Genomic DNA, 20,818 nt, shown 5'->3' on the forward strand with positions numbered 1-20,818 from the left:
CCGACAGCTAAGTTAACAACACAGAGATATTTGAAGCAGTTTTACTTACCGCGTGCGGTTCCAACACACGATCGTGACCCTTTTTCGTTGGGACTGCATTATCCTTAAGAAATAAACGATGTGCAAATCCGTTGTCAAACTGGGCCTTGTTTGTAAAACAAGCATCTTCGAAATGCAGGGGAACAAACACAAACACTTGCACAACTCCGTTGATGCTCTGTAAAAATAAACTCCATCCACTGGTCCCTTAATGCGGTTTCTCTTTAGGTAATCTGTGCAGGGTTGTCTTGCCCTGGCAACCAAAAACACACTCCTTTTGTGACATTTCGTGACGCTCTGGCTCTGATCAGTGAAGTCTGTTGTGCTCTCGGTGCTGTGCTATACGGGAGCGCGCGCTCTTCCGGGAAAAGTGCCCTCAGGACCCATATAAGGAAATTCCGCTCCATCTAACGTCACACAGAGCCATACTCGAAAAAAAACTTTCCGAAACTTGTGACAAACCGGAAGGAGTATTTTTGGAACAGAAATACTCCTTCAAACGTACAACTTAATTTTTTAAACTTTGTCCATGTTTAGCATGGGAATCCAACTCTTTAACAGTGTAAAAAACTCAGTATGCATGAAATAGCATTTCACCCCCCCTTTAAGTTGGTGTCACTTCATCTACAGCGATATCATTGACTTGATTGAAAATAAATGCACAGACACTATTTAAACTGAACAGAGATGACATAACTGAATTCAATGATGAACTGCCTTTAACTATCATTTTGCATTATTGAGACACTGTTTTCCAAATAAATGTTGTTCAGTGCTTTGACGCAATGTATTTTGTTTAAAGCGCTATATAAATAAAGGTGATTGATTGATTGATTGATTCACAGGATTATTTAAATGCTTCTCCTAAATTCTTTAAATGCTTAGTCAGGGAGAAAATTACACTGCAGCTTTTATGGTTAGAGAACTATAGGTAAAAAAAAATACCTTTTGTCCATTGTTACATGCCAGCTTAATGGTGCTACTTCTCTTTCATTGTGAAAACTTCTTTATCTCATTTTTACAAAATAAAATGCTATAGTAGCCATTTAACTATGTTTCTGAGAGACAACGCGCCAGATGTCTGTTTGCTAAAGCAACAAACACTGCTTTCATGCATCTGATTATCAGATAAACCTTGCGCTCTTATTTCAAGGTCGTTGTTAATTCTGTGGTTATTTTAACAGTTTCCTTCGTACAGTCGGTTCATTAGTTTATCATTAAAGTGGAAGGATTTAGAGACATTTCTGGTCTGCCCATGCAATAAATATGCAGCTTTCGACTTCTAAAGGTAACGATTACTGGCCACAAGTCCTGAGGGGAGATCACACATCAGTTACGTCAGAAATGAACAGAGCACAAGCACAATCCTGTGACAGTCTCGGGGGGTAATAGTGGAACACGTGAAGGATAGATGCGAGGCACGAACACTGTTCAAGGTAGGGCTGGATGATTATGGCCTAAAATCAAAACCTTGATTAATTAAACATTTTACCTCGATCACGATTAATGAACGATTATTTTGTTTCGGTTTAGTTTTTTTGCCCTCATAGTTCGCTTTTTGTACTGTAAATATGAATGACTATTGAAGGGGAGATATTTTTCCTATTGAAAGAGCGATCTGACATCATAGCTCACTATCAGCAGTTATTTTATCTATGTTCGCAACATTTCTTACAGATTATTGCTCAGTGTAAGCGATAAATAAATGATCAGATAAAGATAAATTAGCACAGTATCAGTACGATTGATTGCAAATAGCCTAGTTCCTTCAAAAGTAGAAAAATATGCTATAATAATTTTTGAGATTCTAAGCTACTTTAGTGATAAATCACAGGACAGCGCTGACAACTAGTTTATTCGTTCCTCTGTGCCTGTGATCTTCACAACTACTGTTTATATGAGTGTTCGTGCCACAATGCAGCTGTGCGAACTAGGGCTGTCAAAATGGCTGAAAAACTAAATTCGAATTTGCAATTAAATATTATCCAAATTCGAATTATATTCAAATTTAAAATGCATAATTTTAGTTAGGGTGAAGAAAAGCTTTTGGCTTCTCTTCTGAGGCCACAAGAGGGCGCATTGGGCAAAATATTACTAATGGACGTTTATTCAAAGCATAAAAAAATATGACTGTGAAAAAAAAGTGCATAATATTTAAAATAATGTTTATAAACCAATTTTAATATAGTAGCTTAAAGAACTATAAACAAAACAGTATCATGTGTGCATGCATTTAATTCAGAGGGGTGAAAGCCAATAACACAGAGTACATTTTTCATTTAAACATAAGATGCGGTAGGATGGGGAAAACCCACCATAAAGTCTCAAGATATGTTTTTGAAAAAAACATACATTAAATAAAAAATAAATTAAATTTGACATGGCTTTCTAAACAAGCAGCTCTATTGTGTGAGACGCGAGTGCAAGGGTAATAGAAGATGTCCCTCTCTAGAAAATGCAAAATATGTGTTCTGTGTAAACAGCTTGGTTTAAGTTTTGATGTAAACAAGATCTTCCCTAGCGGGAACATGGTAGCTCAATATAATAATACACATCCAATCATCCAATCGCTTGAATGTCCAAACCATAAAACAAATACTACTGACAAAGTTTATTGAAGACGCAAGGCTCACCGCTCGTGCGCCATCACTAAGTATTGAACCGGCGTTCACCTCCGTGTTTTGCTTTTATGCCACTGACTGGACAGGGCAGAGTCATGTGGCTACACACGCGCTAGTATGCTTTTAAGGGGGAAGAATTAACAGGATTTAAAAAAAACCCCGAAATAACCGACATGGGAAAATTGTGTTGGTTAGAGGTTCTCAATTTCGGTTTTGATTACTTTTCGATTAATCGTCCAGCCCTAGTTCAAGGTCTCATTAATTTGTGCGTGTAGTCATTTAATGTGTATATATTTTAAAAGCACTGAATCACTATAGAAAATTGCGATTCATTCGATTCTTAGCATTAAATAGTTTTTTTTCAAGATCGATGCATATACATCGTCAGGGTTTGTAATCGATGCATTGAGAAAACGAGTGAATTACACCCCTACCAAGCTTCGCTGTGAAATCTGGTTGCCCTGATTTGCCAAGTAAGACATGTTCCCATCTTTTGATGATCCTGGATCAACATTATGGTCCAAAAATATAAACTTAACCCAATACCTACCCCTAAACCTAACCCTACCCATAATCTATTCCTAAAATCAGTGAGAAATGATAGCTGCTCAACAAGGGTGTAGAATCACCTGACTCTGATTTTAAGCCTAAAACATATTTCCTGAAAAGTTAAATCTCAATTCTGATTGGTTGATTGGAATGTTGTTCCAGGATCAATAATGATGTTGATCCAAGAACACATTGTACTTGGTGAAATCACGCTCACCATGAGATCCAGTGTAAAGTGTTTGAATTCAGTGACAACACAATGACTCCATGATTTAAAGTAGTTCAAATCCAAACAGAAGTCAGAAGGCTTTTCAGTCTACACATCACCATCTTTTACCATGGATTTACTGTAGTAACACTCACTGCACCATGGTACTGTGGAAGAAATTTGGGATTGGGATTCATACTTAATTTTATTAAAGGAGTAATGGTATATAATTATAGTATGTACTGTATGTGTGTTACTATGGGAGACTGATGCTTAATTTAAAATTAAATAAATAAAACCATATAAAACTGAGGATGCTACAATTTTAATTACATTTTACATTTTATAAATGAATAAGAATGTACCTCTGCATCCTAACTCAAGCTACTATCAAATGTCCATTTCTAAGAGACAAAAAATTATATAATTATTATTAAGGTAACACCTATAAAGTTGCTTATTAGCATGCATATTACTAGAATATTAGCCATGTACAGAGATGTATAGTAACGAAGTAGAACTACTTCACTACTGTACTTAAGTACTAAAAGGCGGTATCTGTACTTTACTAGAGTATTATTTTTTTCTCCTACTTCCACTTTTACTTCGGTACATATTTTCGCTGAGTTTAATACTTTTACTCCGATATTTTTTTTATGTGCTGCATCGTTACTCGTTACAATTATAATAATGTTACGAATCATTCCATTACAAACCACTGCCAGAACTGTAGATGGAAGGTTTGATGAAGCTGGCACATCATTGAGCGAATCAAGCGAGACTGCGCGTGCTGACTGAACTGCTGTGAAGAGAGAGATGAACACCGAGCCGAGCCAGATACCCAGCAAACACAGAAGGTTGTGAGGACGTCGCCAGTTAGTCGTCATTTGGTCAGCGCGACATTACTTTATGGCAACGTTGTGAGGACGTCGTGGTAAAGTTCCATTTTTTTAAATCTTGGCTAACTTCCCAGAAACGTTGAGGGCACGTACTCAAAAGACGTCGCTAGTTAGTCCCATTGGGGACGTTGTAGCAACGTGGTCAGCTGGTCTTCAGATAACTTTTAATATTATTGCACTAGATGTATTATTATTATTAAGATACCATTTGAACAGCATATTCTTTGGGAAATATACAAAAAAATTTATCAAGCATGTTAAAATAATTATATATATATATATATATATATATATATATATATGCGCCATCAGTTTAAGAACAATAAAATAAAATAAACAATTTACTTAGCAAATGGTGATAATGTTTGTTAATGAAAGAGAGTACGGGACAAAAGAACATTTAAACCTTAAACTAGCAGGGCACGTCACTTTCTGAGTGAAGTGCGCGACGTGCGCGTGCCCGTCATTTTGTAACGGTCAACTTCCAGCGGACGGACACGGAGGAAAGGTAAGTCCTATAAATCTACTTTTATTCATAGATTTTAACTGATACAACGGTAAATGCCATCAAAGAGGAGTAGTGTTTTGTATTTTTGTAGGTTTTCTCTTTCAATTTAATAAATAAATGCTCTGTTTGGTTAATTAGCTCAAAAGCAGTCTCAGAGGTGGTCTAAGGTAACGTTAACTGTAAAAATCGAATATAACCTTACCTGTTTTAAATTATTTGAAATTTATCACTATAAACTATACAGTATTAACTTTCTAATTATTCAATTTTTAACCGTAGTAACGTTAATTAGTTTGTTTGAATACCTGCTGCTCGAGCTTGATGATGCTCATGCTATCCATGCTGTGAACTTGAATATAATCCGATATAACGTTAAATATAAAGTTTAACGTTAATTAGACCGAGGCTGCCGAAATCATGTTCAGTGTAACGTTATGTGGGATTAATAATTTCCCCTTTTCTCCCTCAAGTGGCAGGCTTGTAAATTCTGTCATCTGTTCATTATTGGTGTTAATGGTGTTTTTCACATGCATGCTTTTTAATGCTAGTTTAATTCTCAAATTGATCTGATACTTTCTTTCACAAAAAGTAAACAAATTGTTCACTTTTTTAGGGCCTGACAACCACCAGTTGAGTCCATGATTCAGTTCCTTATAAGGAAATATATTTGTTACCACCTAGTAATTTAAATGTATTATTTATTGCTTTAAAATGAACACATATATTTATCATCAGGGGAAGAGACAGTCTGGGCAGCAGCAACAAGACAACTATTACAAGTAGAGATGGGTTTCAAGAACTGGTACTAATTTGGTTCCTGACTTGTTCAGCACTGAAAACATTTACATAAGGTACAGGATCAATAGTGCTGCTATCAGTATTCTTGTAACATTGATTCATTACCCTTTAGACACAACCACATATCCTCCAAATCATCTCCGAGTGGATGGCAGCAAGGATCCAGGATCAAGAGATCATTCTTCATGGAGACTGTTCCACAGGAAACAGTTTCTCCTGGGTGAAATACTAAACCTGGTTGTTTCAGCATCACTCAGGCAAGACTAAATACTTTTAAATTGATTTCAGTTGGTTGTGTTTCAGGTCATCCTGACCATTGTGCTGTCCAGGATGTAAGGCCGTGCTGGAACTACATTTCTCGTGGTTGAAAGATTTGTGCAGCGGTATCCAGACATATAACGCCCCATCACACGGGGCGTCAACGCCTCTCGTTTACTTTTAAATGAAGTGACGTCAAGCATGGTGAAATTAATTCTAGAAATTAATTCTAAATAGAAGTTGAAGACTTTTCAAGCGCCAATGCAGCCCTCCTCCAGTCAGAACATCTTATGCAAATACCCAAGCGCAGACGCAAGCCAATCGAGTGCATGCAATACCAGAAAACTAATGTGATTGGCTGTCACTATGAGAAGAGACAGTAATTCTGATCCGATATCAGTGTCGTTTTTTGCAAAAAAAATGTTTAAATCAATGTAGAATTTTCTATACTTCTGTGTAGGGATGTCAATTTTCAATCATTTCCATGATCGATCGTCGTTTAAATTAACAATCAAATAATCGATTAATCGTTAACCTTAATGCTGCAAAGTCTATTGCAGTAACACCCAGTCACTGGTATGACAGGATGTGCAAAAGTGTGTGTGTGTGTGTGTGTGTGTGTGTGTATATATATATATATATATATATATATATATATATATACATATACACACACACACACACACACACACAGTTTTACATATATTTTACAGCAAAGACCAAAAGTTTGGACACACCTTCTCATTCAAAGAGTTGTCTTTATTTTCATTACTATGAAAGTTGTAGAGTCACACTGAAGGCATCAAGGGCTATTTGAGCAAGAAGGAGAGTGATGGGGTGCTGCGCCAGATGACCTGTCCTCCACAGTCACCGGACCTGAACCCAATCCAGATGGTTTAGGGGTGAGCTGGAGCGCAGACAGAAGGCAAAAGGGCCAACAAGAGCTAAGCATCTCTCAGGGAACTCCTTCAAGACTGTTGGAAGACCATTTCAGGTGACTACCTCTTGAAGCTCATCAAGAGAAAGCCAAGAGTGTGCAGTAATCAAAGCAAAAGGTGGCTACTTTGAAGAACCAAGAATATGACATATTTTCAGTTGTTTCACATTTTTTTGTTATGTATATAATTCCACATGTGTTAATTCATAGTTTTGATGCCTTCAGTGTGAATCTACAATTTTCATAATCATGAAAATAAAGAAAACTTTTTGAATGAGAAGGTGTGTCCAAACTTTTGGTCTCAAACTTAAAGTCAAGGTGATGAGTAGTCTAAAGTTGGGCTCAGGTGGTAGTGCTGCGGGATATGTTTCCCATACATTTATTTATTTTTGGAGACTCGCCACAATTTTAAAACTGATCAATTTTCAAAAAGGCTTCGTTGAATAAACATGAGTAACGTTACGTACTGCACGTTTAATAATTCCTAACATTTATATGTTTAAATATCAAAACGAGGCACAGGTGTTTTTATATCGCTGTATTTCTGAAAGAAGACGTGCATGTTACATGCCTGATAAAGCAGCGTGTGAGCGTAGCTCTGCTTTGTTTACAGTTGTTACTGGGGAAACCTTTATTTCTCGCACTTTATGTCTATGCTTTAAAACATCTCCTGCTGGCAAAGGATGAATTTGCATTTTCATTAAGTCCACCTGATTCACACAGCAAACATTTTGTTTGTTATCAAAAAATATCTACTCTAGAAGGACTTGGCTGTTGTTATTGATTCTATTTGGAAGTCTACCGGTTAGGTTAGGTCCACAAAAGCGTTTGTTTATAAAAGTTTGTTTATGTTGTTGCCGTTGAAACCGTCTGTATATATATGTGTGTGTGTGTATAATGTATGTGTGTGTGTAAAATACATTTCTTTTAAATGTATAGCACAGTAATGAAGGCAGCAACATGTGGTAGATGGGACAGAACAAGAATCTTTCATTGTGCTAATGTATTATAATACGAAAGGGTATGGCTCCTATACAGCGTGCATCGCGTAAACACAACCAGTGCGCAGAATGACGCACTTGAAGCAACACAGAGTCACAGCGTGTAGCATTACTCATAGAAATGTTCAAAACACCAAAGGAAGAGATATTGTTGTGTATTATATGTGTGCAATATTTTGAGCCTTTTCTTTTAACAGTTTTAAATATCAGTTATTGTGCACTCTTGAAGAGAGTTTCATTGTTTTGACTGTAGTAACTAGGGCTGGGATGATATGCTAATCTGCCAATTCAATACTATCCCGATAATTGTGATGCCGATTCAATATATATTTATAATTATATATATATATAACTTAGCATTGTGATTATAGTTATATAACTATTGCAATTCGTGACTTATCCAAATTGTCTATAAAATGATGTTTGTTTCTGTAGATTTGAGGGAAAGATTAAAAACAAGGAGGTCTGGGAATGACTGAAGGGATCTGACAGCAGTGCGGGAAGGAAGTAATCACCAGAATGTAAGTTCTTTGAGAATGTGTGCATTATTACAAGTTGAGTTTTCATTTAAATGTGGCAATGTACACAGCTGGTCAAAAGTTTTAAATATATTTTAAAAGTTTAATTTATTTCTATAATGCACAGCTATATTTTCAGCATTAATTACTCCAGTCTTCAGTGTCACATGATCTTCAGAAATTATTCTAATATGATGATTTACTGCTCAATAATTTTTTTCTGATTATTATCAGTGTTGAAAACAGTTGTGCTGCCCAAACTTTTGTCTACACTAGTTACATTTATTTATTATTTATTGTATTTATTTATTTTATTTGGGGGGGGGGGGGGCTAATAGCAAGAATGCATAAAATTGAAAACCAGTGGTAGAGTAGACTTTTGTAATTTTACAAAAGATTACCTTTTTTTTCAATGTTTTGAACTTTGTGTTTCATAAAGTAATCATGAAGAAAAAATTCAACTTTCCAGAAATGCTAAGTTTTCTTCCCCATCATTTCTAATATGGGGTGCGCTTCCCTAAAACCAACTTTGTTCAAAAAGTTCCTTCGTTACCAATAGAGTTCAGTGGAACTAACAACCGTAGCAAGCTAACTGCAGATGTGATTTACATCATGTATGTCATGAGCAGATGTACACTTTGATCTTAGCGGCAATAATGCGATTGGGTGCATGTAAATGCACTGATTTGTGATAATCAGCAATGTTTCCCGATCAACATATCAGTATATGAAAAAGATCATGTGACACTGAAGACTGGAGTAAAGTTACTGAAAAATTCAGCTTTGCCTCATAATTATTTCAATAAATATGTTTAAGTATATTCAAAAAAACAGTATGAAAACTGTTATTTCTTTCTTTCCGGTTTTTTGTTTTTTTTAAATTGATCAAATGAATCTAGCCTTGGTGAGCAGAAGAGACTTCTCTTGAAAACCATAAAGAAAAGATTCCAGATTTTTGACTGGTTGTGAACATACATGAGCAACATTAACAAGATGATCCTCCCTTTCAGCTCAGAGGATGTTGACAGTGCAGGCCCAGGATGAAGAAGAGGAGGAAGAACACGTTTAACAATTTTCTCATAAGCTTGCCATGTGTTATAATAAAAACAATGAACATGGCTACAATAATATGCTAAATGTTATTAAAAGATTCCAGTTTGCAAGAAATCTGAGTGTCTGACTCTACACTAGAGGAACTCTTTTCTGAAGAAGATCAGGTGCTGAGAGATCCTTGTTCTACAGCAAAACACTGCATCAAGCCTCCTGTCCTTCCCTCAGAAGAGCCTGTCTTCTGCTGCTGGGGTAAGAAACACACTCTTCCTCTTCTCTATCAGCTGTCCTGCACCTAACTCTGCCTCCTCAGCACTGTCTGAAAGAGTCTTCTCCACAGTCAGTAATCAGAGATCACAGATTCTTCTGAGAAAGTCGATATGCTCATTTTCTGAAAAAACTTTGTTTTTTCGGGTGGGACAAATAATACAGGAGAGATGCTAGAAATCTCTATATTGTTCATTTTTCATATCTTTACGCTTTATGAATATTTTTCTTCTGAGAAGCTCAAAAATTATGGTTCTTTGCTTTATTGTTTAGGTTTATCCTCTGATAGTGAGCACAGAGCCCTGATCATGACATGCAAGAAAAAGAAAGAAATCATGTCCATGATTTACTAATTTGTTCCCTCGATGTACTAAAACGTGCACGATTACTTTTACATTTCATTGATTTGCTAAATCGTATGCACAATTTACTAATTTGTTCTCTTGATGTATAAATAGTGTACACGTTTTAGCAAATCGAGGGAATGAAATAGAAAATCGTGCGCATGAATTAGCCAAATATTCTTCCTGCATGTCGTGTAATTAAAGCACATCACCACCAGACATTTATAACAGGAGCCTCATACGACGCTCACAGTTTTACTTTGTGCAGTATCTCTGTGCAGTATCTGCTGAATTGTTTCATATCTATATATCATGTATTTTTTGTTGCACTAAATTATGTTGTATCAATAAGTTTACTGATAATTATTTATAATTTTCACTGATAACATGATTAACCATCTCCCCATCCTTAAGACAAACATTTTCTGTTGTTCATATTGTGTAATCTATGAATTGATGTGTTTAGTTTTCTGTGCTCATAACTTAGTAACATTTTGCATGGTTAAAGAACAGGTGCAATGTTCAAAATGTTTTGGCTTCGTATTTTTAGAAAGTAGTGCTGAATAAATATTGATTTGTGAATGAATGCAGTGTGTTTTTGTCTATTTTATATTAGAATGTTTTTGTATTTGTTTGCATTGCATGTATGTAATTAATGTATTAACTATGAATCCCCTATAATTAGATTACAATTAGATTTCATAAGGTTTATTTTTTGCCCTAGAGATGAATTGACTTTATTAGTTCTTTATGTATTTCAAGGTAATGGTGAGGTGAAAATATGAATTACCAATATGATCCTGTAATGTCACGTCCTCATAACGTGCCAGTTTGGTCGTCAGGACATACTCATCACGTTCCAGCAACGTTCCACTATAACATCGCCACGACGGATATGGGAATCACAAAGTTACGTCACTGGAACGTTATGTGGTACGTCCCTGAGACCAATATGGTATTTTATAGGAACGTCCTCATAACGTGACAGTTTGGTCGTCAGGACATACTCATCACGTTCCAGCAACGTTCCACTATAACGTCGCCATGACGGATATGGGAATCACAAAGTTACGTCACTGGAACGTTATATGGTACGTCACTGCGACTAATATGGTACTTTATAGTAACGTTCTCATAATGTGCCAGTTTAGTCGCTGGGACGTACTCAATACGTTCCAGCGACGTTCCACTATAACGTCGCCACGACGGATATGGGAATCACAAAGTTACGTCGCTGGAACGTTATTTGGGACGTCGCTGCAACGAATATGATCTGGTCCAGTTACGTCGTCACGACGTAACTGTGTTAGCTGGGTAATGACTCGTTCATGAGTCAAGAACCGGTTGCATCGGTTTTCGGATGACCAGTAACGTTAGTTCTTTCTGACAGTTCGATTCAATAAACCAGTTGAAGAAAACAGTTCACCGATTCTTTTGCGCTCGATGCAATGGCGTCATTGGCGTTGACTGCACATGGGCTCATAACATTAACACAGAATCAGTTCAGAATCAATCACCAAAAGAATCAGTTCGGTTCCAGACGCTCTGTGTGTCAGTTTGCTTCACGCTAAATCACACATGCGCAGTATCATCAGCTCCTCGGTTCACGAATCGGACGCGTCTGACAGAAACGGTTCTTGACTCGTGAACGAGTCATTATCTGGCTCGGCTCGGTGTTCATCTTCAGTTCTCTCTTCACATCAGTTCAGTGTACTGTTTGAGTCAATGAATTACTCCGGGATATTGGTTTGTTTTAACTCAGAGGGAGTGTCAGACACATTAAACAAGTTAACAGCCTAATTCATCTGTGGATTAATGCGTATTGGAGACGCGAATTGTTTAAAACGATTCAGTTCGATTTGGTGGACTGTTTCAAAACGATCCGATTAAATCGAATGATTCGTTCGCGAACCAGATATCACAAACTGCTTTGTTTTTAACTGTCTTACAACAGACACGGAAGAGAAGACAATGCTGAATAAAGTCGTAGTTTTTGCTATTTTTGGACCAAAATGTATTTTCGAAGCTTCAAAAAATTCAAAATGACCCTCTGATGTCTTACGGGTTTGAAACAACATGAGGGTAAGTTATTAATGACATCATTTTGCAAATTGGGCTAACTAACCCTAGTAACCGTTCTTTTGTTTGCAAGAAGATACAGTCAAAGGAATTGTGATTGTCCTTTAGGTTAATCATTTGAAATAGTAAAAACAATATGTTCAAACTTTTGACTACTTTCTTTATTAGCTACATAACACAATACTTTTACTTTTACTTTCAGTACTTGAGTAGTAAATTTTAAAATAGACTACTTGCAATACTTAAGTACAAAAAATGCTGAATACTTTAGTACTTCTACTTAAGTGTGGTGCTTAAAGAGCACTTCTACTTCTACTCAAGTCACTTTTTTGATAGAGCACTTGTACTTTTACTCAAGTATGGGTCTCTAGTACTTTATACATCTCTGGCCATGTATTAGTGCTAATTAAGAACATATTAATGCCTTACTCCACTTGACCTTTTTCTACATACCTAATCTTACCCAATACTTAAACCTAACAACTACCTTACTATTAATAAGCAGCAAATTAAGAATTTATTGAGAGGAATGTCATAGTTAATAGTTAACAAGTGTTACCTGTTCTAAAGTGCTACCAAAAATAACTTTTTCTACTTAGATATTTATTTTGTTATGGAAATTTAATGGTCTAGTTTTTACAACTTTCACTTTGGAGCAAAAGTCTGACTTTAAACTTGAAAGAAATAAAAATTTGACATTTATCATGATAATTATCTATGATACATTTTTTTTTGCCACATCTCCTATTCCCATTGTTGGATGCCCGCTTAATGGTTTTGATGGCATGACATGACATGGCATACATAAAAATGTATGTAAGCCAAGATTTAAAAAAAAAGCTTTAAGTATTATGTAATTTCAGAATTGAAAAAAATATCAAATACAATCATTTGATGTATGTAGCCTATGTATTATCACATTATATATATATATATATATATATATATATATATTAGGGATGTCAACGATTAATCGATGATCGATTAATTGTCGATAAGAGATGCAATCGATTAAGGCTATCGATGGTCGGTTAACCGATTCAATGTTGGGCTGCGTGCGGCTCATGCGCACTCAACACGTGCGAACGGCTGTGAGTGACGGTGACGATATATAAAAGCATCATCATTCATTCACAATGTACAAATTAAGCTTTTAATGTGATTTAAACTTTAAAGTACATTAAAATAGAAACAACATAAAAGTTATTCAACATTAAATGCAATAGAAATGTAGTTACTAATCATTTCATCAGATAACTGTTTTATATCGTGCGCTTTGCAGGGCTGCGGGACACAGTGACAGGACAGGTAGTCTATTCATTCCTACAACTTGTTAATTCATTCCTACGAATTATTAATGTGGCAATTGCCCATGTTTCATTAATTTTGTTCCCTAAATAACCCATGATTTAAGTGAAATAAGGGAACAAATTAATAAATCGAACGAATTCTTAATTCATGAAATCTTTAATTTCCCTTCCCATGTTTACCACAGTAAGAGATGCGAAAACAGTTATTAAAAGCGAAAGATAATAAAATAAACCTGGGAAATTAGAGGGTTAGACTATGAAGATTTAGGAAAAGAAACAATGCCTAAATATACTGAATTTGTGGAAATTCGTGACCAACCAGCAAACCAGAACAAAGCCGCGTAAATGAAGACTATGGGGTCCAAAAGCATGGTCGCGATCTAACATTTTCCAGTTAACCTATTATTCCTCTAATAAACAAAGCTTTTATACCACACTTGTCATAATCAGATCTTATCATTTCTAAATAAATAATTGCTGGATTCAAAACAGCGATTAATAGGCGCTGTGACCGACACATTCCTGGAGCATTCACTGCTGTCACTAAACGATGACGCCGAGCATCGTTCACAAGTTTCTGCATGGACCTGACTAGGGCACAGGTTCTAAGCCCTGGGACAAAATGGGATGCTTTAAGGAAAATTTATAGCCTACTAAGTAATAGGCCCAACATAAAAATAACAATTTGTTTTCATGTGTTTTTTTTTTTTTTTTTTAAATAGGCTATGCGAAATATATCCGACTTAAATAGGCTAATTAAGATTAACGGATTTAAAACAGAAGTGTGGGCGCTCCATAAGTTCACACAAAAAAAAAAAAAAAGGATGACAACGCATTCTGTTTGTTTGCTTTATTTTACAAGAGCACAAATCTTCTGTTTTTATTGTGAGTGTGCACAAATGAAAGTAAACACTTTTGCGGAAAATATATATTTTTTTTAATGTCTCAGCTGTTTCGATCGCCCCGGAGCCTGCTGCACACGTATATTCTAGCGATTCAAACTTACATCGCAGTCTGTTCATTATCAAAATAAAATGTCAACTAAACATTAAAAGGTTACACTGGTCAGTTTAAATAGACCGTAGTATACCGGTCCACTCTGCTGTTATGCCAAGGACGTTTTTGCTCATATGAAGAGGATCATCTTTTCCGTCTATATGCGAATGCGTGTTAAGTAGGCTACAGGCCTAGTTTACATTATAAATAATAGTTTAACATTCAAATACATTGCGAATATGGAAACATTTCGATTTGTGCCGAATGAGACATGAGCAATAACCTCCAAATAAATCTAGCCAAAGCCGCGCTCGCTCATCTTCGTCTGCATGCATGCACTGTCACGATCTAATGCGCTGTATGCCGGATTTTTAAAAATCTGACATTTTCTAGGACAGAATCCAGCAGGATCAAATTAATGTGAGCAACTGTGTTTTGGTGCAGCAGCGCCGATGTAGTTCACTTAATGTGCAGCGCAGTCACACGCGCTCCACATTTCGGATAATTTTATACAATAATGTCAGTTGAAAACATTGCAATTGTGCTTTAAAATACAACAACGAGCACCACAAAACCATTTAAAGAGGCGCGTTCAGCGTTCTCCGTGCGGGATTGGAAACTGTCAACAAAGTAAAATGACCTCAAAAGTATGGCGCGCTCTCTTCATTTTATCAAATGATCATAATCGCATCTATTCATTTTATAATCCTGCTACTAGCATTTTATTCAGACTAAAACCTCTTTAATTCAAGTGAGAAAGCGTTTTGTGTGTGTGTGTGGCTTTTGCACATCCTGTCATACCGCTGACTGCGTGCCTGCAATAGACGCATTTTGCAGTATTATGGTTAACGATTAATTGATCGTTAATTTAAACGACGATCGATCATGGAAATAATCGAAATTTGACATCCCTAATATATATATATATATATATATATATATATATATATATATATATATATATATTATGTGATGGCTGCTTCGCGTTTTCTGTGTCTTTATAGCACTAAAGAGTTACCTAACCCTGAGTTACAGACACCAAAACTGCTATGGTGACCAATCAGATTCTCTGATCTGTGGACCAAATTTCATCACTTTCCTGCAAGCAATTCTATGGGCTTCCATAGACTTTCAAGAGCGGAAGAAGAATGGTTATGAATCTTACCCAGTAATGTGGGCAGTAATAAGAGACTTTCCCAACTGTAAGCTGCACTTCAAGTATAACCAGAGGTGGGTATAGTACCCAAAAATTGTACTCAAGTAAAAGTACTTATAGAAATATTTACTTAAGTAAGCGTACTAGTCTGAATAGTTACTTGAGTAAGAGTAAAAAAGTATCGAATAAAAAAACTACTCAAGTAGTTAGTTACTAGATACTTTGGATCATATACTCAATATCTATAATATATTCTTATGTGGATATGCTGGGTTGGGATATATAAAATATATAGGTGTTTGTGTATATGTGTGATGTGATGTTCTCTTTAGCTTTCTATTCATCAAAGGGTATTTATTTCATACTCTATGACAGCTTATTAAATGTAAAAATAATATTTTATTTAATCTATAAGCAGGGGAGTCATGCACTCATTGTTTTTGAGGGGGCACGAGTGGGGGGGGGGGGTCGTCTTGTGACTCACAGCAGCCACAAGAGCATATTGGCAAATTATTATTAAGCATTCAACAGAATCTTGAATGATTGGGAGGCCGCCGACAGACCAGGATCTTGACTTCACAACAACAATATCTATACTTCACGTTGATCATAAATATAAAGCCTACTGATAAAGGACACCGTCAACAGTATTGACGGCAAAATAGACTATGTTTGACAGGTGCAATATGCTAGTGTGTCACCGGCCTAATGTTTTCAAAATGCATCAAGCGTTTTTTTTTTTTTTATATGAGCAGGCCTACAAGCTGGGATTGGTAATGCTGCACTGTAATCATAGTTATTTATTTATATGTAGGCCCCGAGCACCGATGGTGCGAGGACCCTCTTGTATCTGCTTTGTCTATTATTATTATTCTGCTTCTTTTTGTTCTCCCGAATCAATCGCATTTTTGACGGCTTAAACATTGCTCAAAAAGTCATGAAACTTTGCACACGCGTCAAACCTGGTGAAAATTTTCGTCTGATATAGGATTCAGAAGAGGGTGTGGCAAAATGGCTCGACAGTGCCACCTATACTAAGAAAATCAACAGCCTTCCAGCTATGTTTCACGTACATGCACGAACATTGGCAAACATATGTAACACACCAATACCTACAAAAAAGACTCTTGGAGAAAAATTCTAAACCCAACAGGAAGTCGGTTACTTTTAATATTATGAGCAAATTTTGTGTAATTTTGGTCATTTCCATGTGTTGTATTTTAAAACTCCTCCTAGAGATTTCTTCAAATCAACACCAAATTTGGTATGCCCAATCTAAAGGCCTTTGCGAAGGCCTTAAATTGCGAAGATCTTGAGTTTCCGTTGAAGGGCGTGAAGTTGCTATAACTCAGACATACAAGGTCCAATCTGCCCCAAACTTCACATGTTTGATGAGACTCCGACCCTGAACAGATTGACATGCCCATATTCAGTTATAGTCATTGCGGTACCTATTTGCAACAGGAAGTGACATGTTTTACGCTGCGCCAAACTACTCCTAGAAATCTTTTGACATTAATGTATTTTTTGTGGTCAGTCTAATCTAATCTTGAGTTTTTGTTAAAGGGCGTGTCCATAACGCCATGAAAAAATTTGATGTCTCGCCACAGCAAGATAATTTGTTGTAACTCCGGCATAAAATGTTCAATCTTCCCCAAACTTGACATGTTCGATAAGAGTCCTCTCCTGAACACATCTGAAGGCCAATATTCCATTATAATGATAGGAAGATTGGCACATATATGGAATAATCATTGATATATTCTACTTATATTTATGAGTTTAAACTAATATTTCTCATTGTTTACCTATTTACTAAAGCCACTCGCTGCCGGTTAGCCCGGTTCGACCCCTAATATATATATATATATATATATATATATATATATATATTTCTCTTCTTTTTTTGTTACTTTTAATTTGCTTTAAGAAATCAAATACACTGCTGGACAATAATCAACCATTTGTAATCGATAATTGTTTCCTAATGGCAATTTTATGATTATATTATATAGGCTACTAAAGTCTGCTTTATTGTCAATTCTTTCACATGTACAGTACATACATATATAGAATTTAAATTGAATTATTCTCAGACCCTTGGTGCGTACAGATAACACACTGTAGAACATCAAATAAAGATAATAAAATAATCAAATATAAAGTACAACTATACAAATAGCTAATGTAAAAAAGAAAGATAAGTAAAGCAGCACATGGCAGAGAGTGCAAACCAGTGAAGTAAACAGTGCAGATATAATTATTGTAGTGCAAAAGAGCTTATTTAGTCTGGTAAGGACTAAGTCCAAACAGTTAAATTCTCATATGAGCCAACCATTAAGAGCAGTGAGAAAATAACAGAGAAATGTTTCTCAGCATTAACAGGATTTGATATGACTCAACAATGTTTCTGAAGTCAGAGACTGTGTCAGCATTGAACAAGCAGGCAACATATGGGTTTACTGTCAAACTGCCTGAACAACATATTGTGAGATAAGAAAACACGCAGCCCACAAAACGCCTACATACAACCATGTGAGAGACCCAAAGATATTTCTGCCAACACTCTAATTCATAAATATAGCAGCGACGCTCACTATGACACAAACTCAGTTTTCAGATTTGTTTCATGCGGTCTCTGTGAGTGCCCTGGTACTGGGCGATATGACCATAATCTTGTATCACAATGTGAGTAATTTTATAAATATCACCATAACAATATATTACAATATAGTTTTTTTTTTTGTTTTTTTATAAGGATTTTATGATATTAAAATCTTTGATACCATAGAATTTTCATAATTCTTGTCACCGCTGTCAAACTCATCAAGGAAATAATGATAAAAAAAAACAACAACTCAAGCTCACTGGAGACAAACAATCAGTGATGAAATAAGAATAAGAAACTAATTACAAGCAATAGGACAATAAATTGCAATAAATAAATGTAAGGGAAACAGGTCAATTTAGCTCAAAGGGCATCATTTTTAAGATTTTAAAGGGAATTTGAACGGAATCACTTTTTCATGGCTGATCACTGAGACGCCCTGCGATTCACTGAACGAGCCATTTAACATCAAATCTGCACTGGATATTAATATCCAAACTATAGTGAAAACACTATTAATTAGCACAGTAACAATATCGGCAGTTTAAGACATTAACTTGTAAGAACAAAACACAAGATACTTCTCTTTTCAATATGAATAAGGCTTTATTAGATAAATCTAGTTGAGTATAAGTCGCATCAGTCCAAAAATACGTCATGATGAGGAAAAAAACATATGTAAGTCGCACTGGACTATAAGTCGCATTTATTTAGAACCAAGAGAAAACATTACCATCCGCGCTCGGTTCATTTCTCTCGGTTCATGTCAAATTAATTTTTATAAATAAGTCGCAAATGACTATAAGTCGCAGGACCAGCCAAACTATGAACAAAGTGTGACTTATAGTCCGGAAAATACGGTAAGCTAATCGAACACATAAGCACGCACACTCACACAATTTGCAGGTTTAATTTGTTAGATTTGTCATTATTTTTTTTACTAATGTATTGTTTAAAATTTTTAAATAAACAGTTTTTGTGAAATTAAAGCTTCAATTATTCTTTTTCCTATTTCCCATCAGCAGTTGAAATAGCACTTTTACAGGTTTTCTACAAATTCTAAATGTTATACAGTAGCACTATAAAAAATTTAAATAACATTTCATAACTGTATAATACTATACAGTATTATTAAAAATCAACAGTATAATACTAAAAATACAGTAAAATGCTGTATTCAACATTACAGTAAGCTAAACACTACTGTAGTTAGTATTACAGTAATTGTACTGTTGAATGAAATACAGCATCTACTGGATAATTGTTGCCAGTAAGTTACTGTTAATTTGACAATACATTTTTTACAGTGCATGCTTTAGAAACACCCGTACTCTGCTGGTTTCCAAATCCTTACAGACACCTGAACCTAAAATAATCATTCATAAAATTCAAAAAGGTTGAAGCGAATTACAAAGGTGTCCACAGTGGGCTGTGTTTACATTAATCTTGTATCATAAAAGCATTCTAAGATGAAGTAAAGTTACATGACTAGGCAGAACACACAAGCACTCTTTAGCACTCTTCTTCATGAGTGTGCAGATAAAAATCTAGATTAGAGCGCGATCTGCTGTTAAAATCTAAGCTCAGAATCGATTCCATAGGAATCGTGATGCATTCTGAAAATCTAAGAATCGATCCACGAATCGATTCTGCATCGATTTATCGTCCAAGACCTAATGCGGTTATTCACGTTTCTGCCTGCATCACCGTGTAATGCATGACAGACTGCCGTCATTCAAATAGTGAAAATGTATTGCCGTAAACAATGTGTTTTGAATCACCTCAAAATAAACGATAGAGCATTATATAAAATGATAGACTTTTAATTTCATCCATCCAATATATATCGTCATATTGCCCAACCACTCCTTACACATACAGCTTGGAATCCAAACAAAATTAGGTCAAGCATGATCTGTAAAATTAACATTAATTAATCCTATTCAAGAACAAATATTTACTAACTAGTTTGTGAAATGCATAACTTACTGTAAAGTTAATAAGCAATGTCCCCATAAGTTTGCCTTTTCCCAAGACCAATACAACATAACTCGATCCCTTAAAACTGCCATGTCACTGATGCTTACAACACCAGCATAGTTTGACAGTACAGTCAGTAATGTAGCACACTGAAAAGTATGTATCTTTCTGCAGTCTTGGTTCTCTTGGTTCATTTTAGGGCTGAAACGATTCCTACAGTAACTCGATTACAAAAAATTATCAAGGCAAATTCCTCTGCCTCGAAGCCTCTTTTAATTTATTTTAAATCTCACGTCAGGTTCTATCACAAATATTTTTTTAATCTGACAACGCGTTTACGTCATCCACAAAGCGGAAGGAGACACAAGTGCTGAATCCAAAATCACATACTGCAAGGAGTCAGCAGTGTTTTGGTTTAAGGGCACGGGCAAACGTAAATGTAAATTTAAATTTAAATTCGCAATGCAGAAAATGAATGGAGCAGAAACGCGTCTTCCTTTTTATCACACACACTGAAGAGTGTGACGCTCGCAGTGATTTCATATTTGTTCAGCAGAATGTACATAGCCTACTACTAAAACAAAATTTTTTTTTAAAAAAATAATTCATCGGTCAACTTTATTGTCACTGTTCACAGTACAAGTACAGACAGAGAAACAATGGGTAATAATTAAATGTTTATTTTTGATGTA

At 35.6% G+C, this 20,818-nt stretch overlaps 1 protein-coding gene and 1 long non-coding RNA gene across 4 annotated transcripts in view; one reads left to right on the forward strand and one right to left on the reverse strand.

Moving 5' to 3' along the window:
* The window catches only part of LOC113081297 (LON peptidase N-terminal domain and RING finger protein 2-like), a 95,157-nt gene that overhangs the window by 70,615 nt on the left and 3,724 nt on the right, over positions 1 to 20,818 (reverse strand). The gene's annotated exons all lie outside the window — the stretch shown is intronic.
* LOC113081299 (uncharacterized) lies at positions 6,829 to 9,400 on the forward strand. 2 transcript variants are annotated; one of them, XR_003282152.1, is made up of 3 exons: positions 6,829 to 6,874; positions 8,254 to 8,339; positions 9,347 to 9,400. It is a non-coding gene; the product is annotated as an uncharacterized LOC113081299 (long non-coding RNA). The 2 variants fall into 2 exon arrangements; XR_003282153.1 differs by lacking the exon at positions 6,829 to 6,874 and adding an exon at positions 6,918 to 6,935.

The sequence above is a fragment of the Carassius auratus genome, unplaced genomic scaffold (assembly GCF_003368295.1).
Source record: "Carassius auratus strain Wakin unplaced genomic scaffold, ASM336829v1 scaf_tig00033710, whole genome shotgun sequence".
Classification (NCBI taxonomy): domain Eukaryota; kingdom Metazoa; phylum Chordata; class Actinopteri; order Cypriniformes; family Cyprinidae; genus Carassius; species Carassius auratus.